This window comes from Rhinoraja longicauda, chromosome 9 (genome assembly GCF_053455715.1).
Source record: "Rhinoraja longicauda isolate Sanriku21f chromosome 9, sRhiLon1.1, whole genome shotgun sequence".
NCBI lineage: Eukaryota > Metazoa > Chordata > Chondrichthyes > Rajiformes > Arhynchobatidae > Rhinoraja > Rhinoraja longicauda.
Window position 1 is genome coordinate 16,798,451 of NC_135961.1, and position 16,776 is coordinate 16,815,226.

Below are 16,776 nucleotides of genomic sequence, written 5' to 3' on the forward strand. Positions count from 1 at the left end.
ATCGCCCCGGTGTCCACGAGGAAAACGGTACCCGTATGTTGCTCCGCCAGGTAGAGGCGATGGTTCTGGCCGATCGAGATTGCCTCTACATTTGATCGGCCGAGGCATTTCCCGAGAATGTGCAGGGGCTTCTACAGTTGCGTGCCGCTGCTCCCCACCGTCTATGAAAGAAACACCAGCCGCGCTGGTGTGTTTCTATGTCGCGGGCCTGTTTCAAAATGGCCGCCGTCGACGTAGCAGCTTGGCGGGTTTTTTGAAAAGTGGCGGGCGAATGGGCGCCATCTTGGCCGTGCGGTCGGTCGCTCACCTGTGATGAAACCCAATTTACTGAGCCGGGGCGCCTCGCCTTTGCCGCGACCAGTGCGTCCGCCTTTTCTGCGAAATCCATCGGGTCCCCGAAAGTAACGTCTGCTAGGACTACGCGGACATCCTCTGGCATCTTTTCGCGGAATGCCTCCTCGAACATGAGGCATTTGGTGTGTTCTCCCGCTAGAGTCATCATCTCCGTCATGAGGACCGACGGCGGTCGGTCCCCGAGCTCAGGTAAGTGCAGGAGTGTGCTGGCCCGCTGTTGTTGGCTGCGCCCGAAGGTTTTCAGCAGCAGCGACTTGAGGCCCGCATACTTGTCGGTTTCTGGCGGCTCGGTGACGTACTGTGCGACCCGTGCGGACGTCTCCGACGGCAGGACGCTCAGTAGATGGTAGAACCTGGTCGCGTCCTCCTGTATTCCCCGGAGGTGGAACTGTGCCTCCGCTTGGGCGAACCACAAGCGTGGTTGGTGGGCCCAGAATGGGGGCAGATGAACGCCGACTGTGTTTGGCGTCGATGCCTCCCGATGGGACATCTTGGTGATCTGTGATCACGTCGGGGTCACCACTATGGCGAGTCGTAGGCGAAGTACGTTGAGGTAGACGTTTATTATAATATTAACAACCGTGACAACCAACGCATCAAACGACAGACAACCATAAATCTTACTGTCTCTCTCGGAGGACTAAACCAGACTGCCCAGTTCCTTTACCTGCGCACCACCTCACCTCTTCTACCAATCAGAGGGTTCGATGGTCTGGACCAATCCCTGTGTCCCTACAGGATGTTAAATTAGATACCATCTGCCCTCTCAGAAGAATGTAAAATTTGCCATGTTACTATTCAGGTAAGAACAGCATACATATTTCAGTGTCTTGACTGCGGTTATCACAATGAACATCAACAAAATAAGTTAACGGGCCATTTATTATATTGCTGTTTGTGAATCACCTTTAATGCATTCCAATTCAATCAATTCAATCCAATCCAATTCGATCAATTTTCACAATGGATCGGTAAGAACTAGAAGATACAAAACTCATATACAACAGCCTTCTGAAATGTAACTTGATTTTTATTCTTACAATTTAATTATAATTAGCTTCCCAACTTCTCACATAATGTTCTTTAGCCTATAAATCCTTGGAGGCAGCACATGAGAAACACCACGAGACGCAACACGAGACACAACACACGAGAAACAACATGAGACACAACACGAGACGCAACGCACGATAAACAACACGAGACACAACACATGACAGATCACGGGACACAGCACACGAGACACAGCACACGAAACACAACACGATACACAACACGAGACAGCACACGAGACACAGCACACGAGAAACAACACCTGACGCGACATGAGACACAACACGAGGCACAGCGCGAGACACAACATGAGACACAGCACACGAGACACAACACGAGATGCAAGGTGAGACACGGCACACGAGACACAACATGAGACACAACACGAGACACAGCACACGAGACACAACAGGAGACAGCAAACGAGAAACAACACGAGACACAACATGAGACACAGCACACGCAGCACAACACGAGACACAGCACACGAGACACAACACGAGACACAACACAAGACACAGCACACGAGAAACAACATGAGACACAACACGAGACACAGCACACGAGTTACAACACGAGACACAGCACACGAGACACAACATGAGACACAACACGAGACACAGCACACAAGACACAGCGCACGAGACACAGCACACGAGACACAACACGAGACACAACGAGACAACATGAGACACAACAGACGAGACACAACATGAGACCCAACACGAGACACAACACGTGACAGAACACGAGACACAGCACACGACACACAAGAGACACAGCACACGAGACACAGCACACAACACGAGACACAGCACACAACACGAGACACAGCACACGAGACACAGCACACAACACGAGACACAGCACACGAGACACAGCACACAACACGAGACACAGCACACGAGACACAACACACAACACGAGACACAACACACGAGACACAGCACACAACCCAGCACGAGACACAACACGAGACACAGCTCACGAGAAATAACAAGACACAACACGAGACACAACACACAAGACACACTGCGGACTCAACACACAAGACAAAACACGAGTATCAGCATTGCTGGATGAAATGACTTGTTTGGTTTTTCTTTAGTCTGCTTTTATTTGCATGCTTTTGTTTAATTCTTCATTGTTAGTTTTCTACCTACTTTACTTCCATTGTATCTCAATGTTCATCTTTTCTATTCTGATTTGTATATGCTTTACTGTAGTACACAGGTATTGTGTATAATAAGAGTATATTGTCAGCTGGCATGGACCAACTTGTGTTCAGGAGCAATGTCTTTTCGCTGCGTTTCCTCTAAAACAAAAACAGTTAGTTTCTCAGTGTAGAGTTTTCTTTCTATATGATCTCTTATGTACAAAGCTTGAGAGGTTTAATGTCTGCAACTCATTGAGTTCCATATACCATCCTCTTTAAGTATTCACATTAGTTTAGTTTAGAGATATAGTGTGGAAATGGACCCTTCGGCCCACTGGGTCCGTGCTGACCAGCCGACAGTTATCTATACACTAGTTCTAACCTACACACTAGAGATGATTTAACCTAAAACCTGTACGTCTTTGGTGTATGGGAGGAAACCGGAGCACCTGGAGAAAACCCCCGTGGTCACAGGGAGAACGTACAAACTCCATATAGACAGCACCTGTAGTCAGAATCAAGCCCGGTTCTCTGACGCTGTATAGGCAGCAACTCTACCGCTGCGCCACGATGCTGCTACCTTCTTGTGGAGTATTGTGTGATCAGATTAGTCATTAGTTTTACAAGTGAGGTGTGAACTGCTCTTGCATATCTGCAACTGACATTATTACCATTTTCACTCCACATAGGCTCCCATAAGATGGGTGGTGGCCGCCCACACCTGTTAATCTGCAGGTTCCCAGACGAGACCTCAAATCCTGTGCTTTTTGAGTCAAAGACAACAATGTCCTGATTACTCCTGCAAAGCTCTAGGGAATTACAAATCTATGCATTCTATTCTCATCTCCCTCCAATTTAAATCTATTGCATAAATTTGGCCACATTGTAAATGTAACTATCAAATTATTAAATTGACTGCCAATGAATGCAAAGGTTGAAAATGAATCAACTTGCTAACTACTAAATTTGTGCATTCAAATTATGAATGCACTTTTGTGGATTTTTGTTCTTATCTACATTAATTCAAGATGGCATGAGAATTTTTATGTCTCTATAGGCTTCAATTTAATGCTCATCTAAAAACTCTTGGTTGTAATAGTGGAACGTGGAAATAGGAAGTTTTAACCCTACATTAATGCTGCGAGAGATGATTTAATTTGCAAATGTAAAGAAACATTAGAATGGCTTGCATATCATGAAACATTATAACTTTGTTTATACAATAGCCAAGGATCTTTGAAGTTGGCTGCCTCTTATATATTTTTTCATCTCTAAATATTTTGAGATGAGTAATCTGCACATTACATTTCTAAACAAAATGAGTTCTTGACATTTGCTCACTTGGGCTTTAAACATGTAACTGCCAAAGTTGTTGGAAGGTCATACAATAGTTTGTTTAGTCGGTGTATGGAATGTAGTAGTTAAATTCCACAAAGATGTGCAGGATTTACCAGAAGACCTCTCATCTAAATCAGAGATAAAACCAAGGAAAGCTTGTAATGTCAACAGGTATTAACTTTGCTAGATTTTTGCAATAATTATGATATTTTTTCTGCAAAAATTAGGATACCACAAAAAGGTTCTTGTATCAGGTTAACACAGAAAATACCCTCTAGATTTAGTAAATTTACACTGAGCATAGAATTCTGCACTAGAGTGGAACATTTGGGCACTTGGAGAGAAAGCTGTGTGCAATAAAGTTTTCTAAATATTAAAATGAGTAGACAGTGTTCACTAGAGACAGCTCATATATTCAAAATGTAGGATTCAATGAAAGGCCCTAAAATAAGATTGCCAATGTGAGTGCAGTCACACCCTTGCAAACCTTTATGCTAACACAGTGCTATTGGCACATGCTCAACATTACCTGGAGTTGATTGTGTGGCACTCTGAGTTATTCACTTGCTTTCTAATCATGGAATATCTACTTGTATTACTTCCTATTACATTTTACAAGCTGCAAACATTAAGCATAGTGCCAGTTCCTGTATGGGTCTGTTCATGAACTTTAAAGGGTGACTCATGGGCTGGGAATTTGGTTGATCAACATACTAATCATTAAGATTCGCCCGGATTTCAGTGATTGCACAAATCAGGGAAGCACTGGCAAATTCAGGTACACTGCTTAAAGCCCTTTGAAATTAAGCACTGGGTAATCAAGTAGAAAGTGAGAATCGAGGTCTCTCCTGGGTTTGTATCTAGGTTCATATCTGTGCAGCATACTCTTCCTGGTCAAAGACCAACAGCTGTATTCACTCTAGCCAGAGAGAATTTTAGTTTCGTTTTGAGATACAACACGGAAACAGGCCCTTCGGTGCACCGACCAGCGATCACACTAACACTATCTGACACACATTAGAGACAATTTACACTTATACCAAGCCAATTAACCTGCATACCTGTACATCTTTGGAGTGTGGGAGGAAACCGAAGATCGGAGAGAAAACCCAAGCGGTCACGGGGAGAAGGTGTAAACTCCGTACAGACACTGCCTGTAGTCGGGATCGAACCCGGGTCTCTGGCTCTGCAAACGCTGTTAGGCGGCAACTCTACCACTGCACCACTGTGCCGCCACTTAAAGTTGTTGAGAAACAGCATGTGAATGAAGAGCAGCAACTGGAGATGTATTTGAAGAAAGCATAATGCATCCAAGATGAGCCATTCATGATTTATTTCTTCTTTTAATGCTATAGAATCCACTGTCATGGGTATGGTAACAACTTATTACTGAATACTAACAGAGTATTAATCTTCTATCAATATAGTATTATTTGGTTTTGTGCTTAATCATCTATGCTTTTGGATTATATATGAAGTCAACAATTCATGTCCACACTCACATAGACATGCAGAATGGAGCTGGAGACCACAGATAAAATGTACCTATTCTAGATTCCAATGCAGCTGAGTTCCCCTTTGGGTGAAGCGTACTAAGATTGAGCATAGTGATTAATCATCAGCAAAATGCATTTACTTAGTACCCCATGACGAACAAATCAAAAGTCCCCAGACTCTTCAGAGATGTGAGATGAGGCTTGTTGATTGGAAGTATACTAGCAAGAAGCAAGTTTACTGAGTGTTCTCGCTGAGGTGAGTATGTAGAGGATTCCTTTGGATAACTCCAGGAATTAAGGTCTGTTTAGTTGAAGGTGGGGCAAACGAAAGGGTATTGCAGAAAGACAATACATGATTACAATTGAGCCATTTACAGTATATAGATACATGATAAGGGAATAACATTTTGTGCTAGGGAAAGCCAGTAAAGTCCGATCAAGGATAGTCCGAGGGTCACCAAAGAGGTAGATAGTAGACAGGGTTTGGATGAGGGTTATAGGATTGGATGAGATAATTTTAAGGTGGCTGAGGAACTTATCAAATTCTTGTTTTAAACTTTCACTAAACAACAATGAAACACTTGGGCAGCAAAGGAAAAATCATTTTTTCCTTTTTTTAAATTGTTGGTTTTAAGCCACAATGCTTATTGAGGGGAAATAAAATCAGCTTCAGGGTAGCAGCCAGTTGAGCAATAAGAAGCTGACTGGTGAGCTGCCTCACCCGTTGAGTTACTTCTAGTACTTTGTGTGCTTTTGTGTAAACCAGCATCTGCAATTCCTTGTTTCTCCTGTGAGCTGTGCTGTACAGCTGCACTGTACAGCTGCACCATTTTATTTCAACACTATTTTGATCTGGTTCTCAGCAAGCCCTTTGGCCCACTCCAATGCCCTGATGTCACCTTGGATTCCTGGTAAAAGCCTAAAGGACTCTTTTCCACAATTACTTCACCAGAAGGCTGTGAAATCCTGGCAATGCGCCATCAAACATATCTTTGCTTTTTTTCACCCCACCCTTTCTCCGATTTTGTCACTGCTTACAATGGGTAAATATCCCAAACCACAGATTCACCCTGTGCTTTCGGGACAGTCTTTACAGCGCCACAGGATTCTGTGTGTTTTATTCCGTTTTCTATTATTATGTGAGATGCTTTAAAGCTGTGATAACAAAATATTTGTGTGTGGATGGGATAGAGGGTATAAAACACCACATTCTAAAACCAGATGAACATCGATGAACATGGGACAAGTGTGGAGGGAAAGAGAATTTGTGAATGTACAAGTATGTGAACTTTTAGTTTTGTTGATTTTATTGTCACGTGTACTGAGGTACAGTGAAAAGCTTTTGCTGTGTGCTATCCAGTCAGCAGAAAGACAACCTTCATCCACGCCTTCATCACCTCCCGTCTGGACTACTGCAACAGCCTCCTCTATGGCTCACCCTCAAAAATCATCAGTAAACTTCAATACATTCAAAACTCCGCTGCCCGTCTACTCACCCACTCCCCGATCCGTGACCATATCACCCCCGTCCTTTACAAGCTCCACTGGCTCCCCATCCCCCAGAGAATCCAGTACAAAATCCTCCTCATGACCTACAAAGCCCTCCATAACCTGGCCCCATCCTACCTGACTGACCTCCTCCACAGGCACACTCCCACCTGCACCCTCCGCTCTGCTGCTGCCAATCTCCTGTCCCCCCCCCCATCCGGACCAAACTCAGATCCTGGGGGGACAGGGCTTTCTCCATCGCTGCTCCCACCCTATGGAACTCACTACCCCAAACCGTCAGAGACTCCTCCTCACTCACCACATTCAAAACATCACTGAAGTCTCACCTGTTCAGCACTGCCTTCAACCACTGACCGTCACCTCACCTTCTGTCTCCTTTTTCTGTTCGTTTACTTATTTACTTATTTATCTATTTATTTTCTTCTCTATGTTCTAGTAATCCCTGTAAAGCGTCTTTGAGTGTTTGAAAAGCGCTATATAAATGTAATGCATTATTATTATTATTATTAATACATGATTATAATTGAGCCATTTACAGTGTATAGATACATGATAAGGAAATAACATATATATTGCAAGGTAAAGTCAGCAAAGTCCGATCAAGGATAGTCCGAGGGTCACCAAAGAGGTAGATAGTAGTTCAGCACCGCTAGCAGTGTCTATGCTCTTCCGTATTTGACTGTCAAGATTGTTGCAGCATTTTGAAGCTGAAGCAAAATATGGCAGTAAAAGGTAGAATTCTGATTTGAATTGTCAAAAATGAATTATTAGGATTGATATTATTGTTAGGATGAATATCTTTCATTCATTTGTTCTATATCTCTCTACATCATCGTCTATATCTCAATTTCCCCCTTCCCATGACGTTCAGTCTGAAGAAGGGTCTCGACCTGAAAAGTCACCCATTCCTTCTCTCCAGAGATGCTACCTGTCCCGCTGAGTTACTCCAGCACTTTGTGTCTACGGTTTAAACCAGCATTGGCAGTTCCTTCCTACACATATCAGGATTGGAAACAGAAACTGAAAAATGAATCACATTGGGAAATGCAGGCGCTTGGTTCCCAACGTTAAATGAAAGTTAATTAATCCCATCTGTGTCAGCAAATCCAGAGTAATTTAAGAAAGTGACAGAAACAAAAGAAAGCATGTTGTAAAAGATACAAGGATGAAACAGGAGTTTGTGTGGTCAAGGGCAAAAATGAACTTTTAAATGGGACTCAATTAAACCGTAAATTATATATTTAGTAGAAACCTCAACCACTGGCAGCAAGCACCAGGTTTTGGGAGCAAAGTAGAATTTTTCCACCACATAGTAATGGTTGACAAGGCAATTAGTGTGGGCTTGAATTTTGGAAATGTAGAACTGATGGATGGTGCTACCTAGCAACAGCATCTGACTGCAAAAGTAACTCAATATACTTTTAATTGCCAGATACTTCTAAACAATTTTTTTGTGTGCATGTACCTTCCATCAAAGTTGGTTTGACAATCTTAATTGAGATAAAATCTGATGTGTTTTAAAATGTCTTTAATCTTTACAAAAATCATTTGACCCATTCCCTGTCTTTGCTGTAAAATTTCATTTTTAAATTCTAATATCATCTTTTATGGAAATTGTCAGTGGCCTATTGTAATTCTTCTGCAGTACATCAGGTGGGATTTGCAATTGCCTGATTCTGCTTTTTCTGTTCAAGGATGGCTTTTGAACAGTACTCCCAAAATGTTATAAATTCTAATTTCTGTGAGTCACATACCTTTATAGAGTCATAGAGTCATACAGTGTGGAGACTGGCCCTTTGGCCCAACTTGCCCACACCGGCCAACATTTCCCATCTACATGTTGATGTCGATCCCAGCTGCCTGCATTTGGCCCATATCCCTCTAAACCCGTCCTATCCATGTACCTGTCTAAATGTTTCTTAAATGTTGTGATAGTTGAATGTACTTTGAATATATTTTGCTGGCAGCAATTTTCAAACCAGCGGATTATATGCATGATGTTTCATTAACAATTTTGTATGTCTATAATCATGGATATACAATTGAAAGCCGTGTCTAATGATTAATACAAGGTGGATAATCAAAATCCACTGGTTTTAAAGGTTTTACTTTATTTATAACAATCTTGTAACAAGAATTGTAACAGTCTTGATTATGTGGTCCATTCTAGCCCAGATAATTACTTAAAATCAAAGAGTTAATGAAATGCAATTTCAGTAAACTGCCAAAAAGTCCATCTTCTAAGGTAACATCCTTAAACTATATGTGCTTGAGAAAGTTGCTGCTTTACTAATTTGAGGGCCACTGTTACCCTTAGAATTCAATTGTTCAAAACTTTAGAAATAAATGAAATAGATTAAGAACAAAGAAGCAAGAGTCCAAAGTTCATGGTCCCTTGGTGTGTCTAAGGGAAATGCTCAAAATACACAAAACCAAACAGAATGTGCCATTATTTTGATGCCTGCTTATGGGGATCACTCCTGTTCCAATGCAAGCTGGTGTTCATTACTTAATGTTATAAGTTTTGAACCCCTATTTAACGCTGGTCTCTTCCAAGTTGGATTTTACGAATGGGTTTACCTTTAGTTCTAAAGAGCAAGAAAATAAGAAAGGCAAACAATCCAAGGCATCTTACTATTGGACATGGAAGACAAGGTTGACTGAGGCCTAGAGCTTGGAGCCTGATTATTCGAGACAAACTAACTTACCAATCCAATGTCATTGGAGTGGTAACAGGAACCTGTTAACTTCACGCAGTTAGCTCACAGGGTCTGGATTGAACAGTTAGAGCTGTGAGGCAAAAGCTCAAAGGCATTTCATTGACAGTTTTACATAGGGAGCATTCATTGCAAGGTTAGGTATTGAAAACCCTTGTGAGATCAGTAGGGTATGAGAGAGGCAACTGATGAACAAAATCCTATATCTTCTCAATGATAACCACAGGTCACTTCAAGGAATGAGGACTATGAATGGAAAGCAACTAAGATGCATGACTCTGTTTGCAAAGGAGGTGTTGAACATAAGGCATGGCATTCTCCAAGTATAAAGGGTATTGAGCTCTTTAAAAATTGAGTTCAGGGTAGTCTTTTAGCCTTCCATTTCTCCTTCATTCTCCATACACAGACAAAAGTACAAAATATGAACAACATTATCATGTTTAAAAAACCCATCTTCATTATCCTTCACTCTTAAACAAAATTAAGCTTAATTTTTAAAAATACATATGAAAATAAAGAAGAATTTCATGGTGTGCCTTTAGAATTGAGATCAATAGTTTGTGTTATAGGTTTTTTCAACATGAAGGTGTTTATGGAAAGCTGAGGTATGATTAATCTATTGTGTTTAAGTGACTATCTCATTTCTTTCCTCCAGTTATAGAATATAGACAGTATAATAAGGGATAGACACAAAAAGCTGGAGTAACTCAGTGGGACAGGCAGCATCTCTGGAGAGAAAGAATGGGTGACATTTCAGATCAAGACCCTTCTTCAGACTATCTTCGGTTTAAACCAGCATCTGCCGTTCCTTCCTATACAGGGCTGTGAACCCATCCTTGCAAGGCATGGGAGTGACGTTTGCAAGAATTCTGCCATTGCCTTCACATGATCACTGCGCTAACTGCATGGATTGTGTTGCTGGGAGTTCTGGCAAAGCTGGAAATTCTCAGCGTGTGATACTGACTACATCACTGCGGTGCATTAGTCATTGCATTGTAATTATACTGGAAACATTTGGTCAGATTTTTTTAATTTCCAAAAATAAACTTTATTCAGAATAAAAAAGTTATACTAAACCAAAAGAACTATACAGAAGCTTTTCACGCATTCTCAGTGTCTTTACATTCAATAGTGTCAATGTCAGTAGTGTTTGCACCACACTTACACTCCTGGTAGTAGAGAGGCTGAGAATTAGTGCAGCATGTCAGTACTAAACTGGAATCATCAACAATCACCTTTGGGAGGTCGTTATTAAAGGGCTTCGTTTTTTTCCCCCCAATAAGAGACAAACAATTTTTCTTGGTGTGGGAATTGGCTCAGCAGCCTTCTGGCCAATTCTCTAAAGCAGAGAGTTGTGAGAGAAGCCCTGAACAGTTGCTGATTCCATTCTGCCACTGAAATGTTACTTATCAAAACAAAAGGCTCAACTGAACACCTTGTGGACAACTATCAGTTATTGACACGTGGAAACATTTGCAGCCTTTATATGTGCGCAAATGCAAGGACAGTGACCAGAAACATCGCAAAGCCACGCACCCGGATGGCCAGCTCTTGTTATTTAAATCGCTTACAATGTAAGTGGTGTGGTCTTTCTGTAGGAAGTGATCAAGACTGTCATCTGTCGGGATGTACACCTGTTTCCTGTACTTTGCTGGTATTAAAGTCAAAACTTTGTGGGATATCTTGCAGACATGGAACAGTACAAGTATAAATTAATCTCTCACGGTTTATGCCAAGGATTAATCATTCAACAGTTTAAGTTTTTATTAATTGCTTTATATATTAGGAATAATCAATCGGAACGTGGTCATGGACTATGGTTTAGCAACATTTGAGTTGCAGACCAACACAAACGTGCAGATGTTGAATAACTAGCTAGCAAAGTTAAAGGAAAAATGAAGAAACCTTGAGACAAACACCCACCCAGCCCAAGGACAAATCTTAACAGTGGCTGCCTAGCTGGTCTTTGAGGAATCACGTGCATTTGTTAGCGATGTTCTTTAAAAAGACAAGTGTCAAAGAAATGGCCCTCGGACTATGGAATTAAGGACATCATATGCCTTACTAAAATGGAACCTTTGTACGAAGAAAGGCAGCTGAGTTTGATGAGGAGTGAAAATATAGTAGCAAAGTGATAAAAACCTAAACCCTAGCAACAACCTGACAGATACAGGTGATGTATCCTAACCACCAGAGGAAATGGGTCAATGTTTAATGCCAATCAAAATATTACCCGTCTGTGCTGGCAGGAAGAGTAAAAATGCTGACTGCTGTAAAATATGTGTTGTAGGCCAGCACACCTCCAGCAACCTGGGTTCAATCCTGTCTGCCAGTACTGTCTGTGGAGTTTCTGTCTTCTCCCTGTGATTGTGGATTTCTTCTACGCCCCAAAAATATGCAGATGGTCAGGTTATGTGGCCAGTGTCTAATGTCCCCCTGTGTGTGTAGGTGAGTGGTAGAATCTGGAGAAGATGTAAGAATAAGATGCAGCGGAATATGGTGGGTGATTACTCTGCCAACTGACATCAAGACAATGGGCCGAAATGGTCTCCTTTTATGTTGTAAGGAAACATGACAGAAAGTGTGTGGTCAAGATAAGTGTGGGAAGGAGCTTCATTAGTATCAAGAATAACAATCGGAGCCAGGTAGTTGACGGTGGAATGGAGACGAGAAAGGACTTGCCAGGTATCCAGATTGACTTGGTCCTGTAAGTTATTTGTCATAGTTGGTTGGCTGTGATTAACTTTACCTCATAGTTATACCATAGTGTAGGAAGGAACTGCAGATGCTGGTTTAAACCGAAGATGGACACAAAATGCTGGAGTAACTCAGCGGGACAGGCTGCATCACTGGAGAGAAGGTATGAGTGACGTTTTGGGTCTGAAGAAGGGTCTCGACCCAAAGCATCACCCATTCCTTCTCTCCAGAGATGCTGCCTGTCCTGGTGAGTTACTCCAGCATTTTGTGTCTGTCTTCGTTATATAATAGTGGTTTGTCTGCATTTTAACAAATCAATTCAGCAGCTAATCTGTTTTAGAAAAAAAAATGCACTTAGCAGCAGTGCATAAATTATGGACCCAGGTTTAAATCTGTTCATCAAAAACAATTATTGTTAGACTATTTAAAGATTTTTAGTGAAGTTTGGATTACAGCTGAGTTGATTTATTGACTCCCAAATAATTTTAATCTGAAGATTACAATATCGACTATAATTTTTTACCAACATTTTCCCTCTTGATAATGATGTCCAATTGTAGCAACTCAGCTCTGGGAACCTGGCAAGCATGAATTTCTGGTTTACTTCAATTGGCAGCAATGAGATTGTGATTTGTGTGCAAGGAGTACACTTCCAATTGAAGGTAATTGGAAGTGATATGGTTGAAGGAGATGACTAGTAGGACAGATGTAACAATTCAGGTACATTCTCAGAGAGTCCTTGGGGACAAAAATGGAACATTCTGATAATTCCTCTGAATTTCTAGCCCATGAGCACTTAAAATAGAGGAGAATTCAGGCTGGCACTGAAAGCCTCGGATCTATAGATCGAGAATACGTGCAGCCTGATGTAAATGCAGGATTGGGTGCACATTGTTTTTAGGCTACCCATTTGCTTATTCCTCAGTCATCTCCTGTCCCCTTTCTGATGGGCTTTGTGTAACCCCCACAAAAGCTCAAAATGAAGCCAGCTTGGTTTTGCCGTGCCCCAGAGAGATCAGCCGTTCATTTTAAACTGGTATCTGTACAGACTTTTGCACAGGTGGCAGATTGCTGATATACTGCCAATGGTAAATGTATCTGACTTACAATAAGGTCACACATGAACCGTTTTAGGTGCTATTGTTCCATGAGCAGCTCATTTGTGATGGAAAAACATCCACCAACATTGAGTTAAAAATAATTATATTCAAAGTTCAGAAGTTCAAACATGGGCAGGCATTGAAGATCCCAATCCATTCGGCCCTAGCCACATTGAGATTAGACTGAGATTTCACACCCTCATACAATTACTTTCATTATGATGCACGGCCAACTTATTTTGCATCATGGTAATTAGAGGGTGTATCACTACATGCCTTTGTTTGAATCACCTGCATGCAACACCCAGTCCCCTGGAATCTTACTACCTGATTGGATCTATCTATCTATCTATCTATCTATCTATCTATCTATCTATCTATCTATCTATCTATCTATCTATCTATCTATCTATCTATCTATCTATCTATCTATCTATCTATCTATCTATCTATCTATCTATCTATCTATCTATCTATCTCTATCTATCTATCTATCTATCTATCTCTATCTATCTATCTATCTATCTATCTATCTATCTATCTATCTATCTATCTATCTATCTATCTATCTATCTATCTATCTATCTATCTATCTATCTATCTATCTATCTATCTATCTATCTATCTATCTATCTCTTTTTGTCTCTCTTTCTCTCTTTAGTTTTAGTTTAGTGATACAGCGTGGAAACAGGCCCTACATCCCATCGAGTCCCCACCAACCAGCAATCCCTACACATTAACACCATCCTGCACACACTAGGGACAATTTTACATTTATTCCAAGCCAATTAACCTACGTCTTTGGAGTGTGGGAGGAAACCGAAGATCTCAGAGAAAACCCACGAAGTCATGGGGAGAACGTACAAATTCCGTCCAGACAAGCACTCGTAGTCAGGATTGAACCCGGGTCTCCGGCATTGCAAGTGCTGTAAGGCAGCAACTCTACCGCTGCGCCACCGTGTCTCTCTGTCGATCTTTCTGCCTCTGTCTCTGTCTCTCTGTCTGTCTGTCTCTCTGTCTCTCTGTCTGTCTGTTTGTCTCTCTCTCCCACTCTCTCCCCTTTCTATATTAAATGCAGCTTAAGTGTGTTTTCATTCATCAGTATATTAGGAAACCTCAACCATTGAAAATTGAATGGCTGCTTGCTTGAGCAAAATGTTCTGAATCTATTTTTTTCATTTTAGCATTTACATTTGCCCATCATTACTATAATTGACAGGAGGTTCCAGCTTTTCAACTGGCAATAATCATTTAAATTATTCCTGTACATGATTGAAAACATCTTTCCAAGAACTATTCTGGAGAATCTTTTGATGTATTCATAATGCTGTGGGATATTTATATGTGACCTCTTTATGTGTGTTTGCAATTGAGACTCTTCACTTGTTTTTTCTTGCCAATGGTTACATTTATTGAAATTCTCTAGTAAAAAAAACTTGCATATTTTGAAAAGAGATTACTTGATATCCAGACAAAAATATTTCACAGCACATGAATAAGTATAAATAATATTATGAAGCAAGCCAGCAATATTATGCTTATTACCATGACATTAACTTTATTTTCTTTCTTAAAACCCTTTTTATCTGATTATTTTGATGGAGTTTTTTCATTAAAGTACCCACTTAACAATGAGAAGGGAGTTAAAATATTGAAGAAGAAGCTATTCCAAACCTTAGTTTGGCTGGCTGGAGTTAAATACATGTTTTTGTTCTCATTTATTTTTTGATTTTACTGTGTAGTGGGATCAATACAATAATAATTAGATTAGTAAATGATGTTGGATAGTGGGGAAACATTGCATAGTAAATTCAAATTCGACTCATTAATGACTGAACAGGACATGTTTAGTTTCCCCTTGCCCTCAGCCAACTGAATAGCAGGAGACATGAACAGGTAAGATGCCATAAACCTTCAGTCTCAGGTCTCCTGGCAAATGCAAGGTCACATTAACAATAAAGGTAAAGAATTAATAGGAACCTGATGGGGCAACTTTTTCACATGGAGGGTGGTGGGTACATGGAATAAGCTGCCAGAGGAGGAAGTTGAGGCATGTACAAAAACAACATTTAAAACATATTTGGACATGTACAAGGATAGGAAAGGTTTAGAGGAATATGGGTCAATCATGGGCAAGTGGGATAAGTGTGGATGGGGCATCTTGGTCGGCATGGGCAAGTTGGGCTGAAGGGCCTGTTTCCATTCTGTCTGACTCTCTCAATGTCTAATGAAGTATCAATGTCATGTGCTCATGAATATTGCCACAAATATATTGAAATTTTATAAATAGGAACAGGATGAGGCTCCACTATCCCTTTAAGTCTTTTCTGCCATGAGATAAGCCTTCGGCTGATCCTGCACTTCAATTTATTTTCCTACCATCCCAGCGTCATTATCTCTGTGTCCAAATATTTACCAGTCTCAACACAAATAATACTTAATATCCTGACATCTGCATCTTACCTAGGGTTGAGGATATTCAAAAATGTGCAACTAATTTCTAAATTTTCTCCTCTTCTCTGACCTAAGTAAAACTGTTGCTTATTAGAGACCATGTCCTCCAATAATCGACTGTCCAGCCCAAAGTTTCTTTACTTCCTCCTTATAACCACTTTCAAATCTACTTTTGTAACAACAAGGGTAGTATCAGTTCCACTCTAAATTGTGGTTGTTTCATGATAACACTTCAGTGTCGGGAGCCACGACCGCCCCGACGTGCAGCAACAGCGGCAGCGACAGCATGTTCGCCCGCCCCGGATCGTGGGGCTTTGGTCGGCCGATGTGGACCTTCTACCGTCCGGCGCGGCCTGGAACATGGCAACGACCGCCGCGGGAGAAGACGGCAGGGGAAGGGAAAATACATTCTGGCCTTCCATCACAGTGAGGAGGGGACTGGAGGCGACTCACTGTGATGGATGTTTCTTTTTTTGTGTGTTGGTTGGGGTTGTGTAATTTGCTTGTTTTATTGCTTTTATTATTGGACTGTGGGTGACTAAATTTCGTCCAAAAAACTTGTTTTTTGGATGACAAATAAAGGTATCTTGAATCTTGAATCTTGAATTGACCAAAAACCAATGAGCACCAACCAATATTGATCAATCTTTCAATGGAAAATCCCTTTGCCAAGGGACTCAATCTGGTGAATCTATGCTACACCAACTCCAAACCAAGCGCATCTTTCCTCAGACATGGAACTCAAACATGCACTTCATATTCCAGTATGGTCTCACCAAAGCCTTTATAACCACAGCAAGTCTTGTTCAATTTAGTATTCCAATCCGCTTGCAGTGAGGGTAATACCAGCTCGTGATTGTTTGTTGAACGTGCAGGTTTATTTTCCTGGTGTCATAAACTAC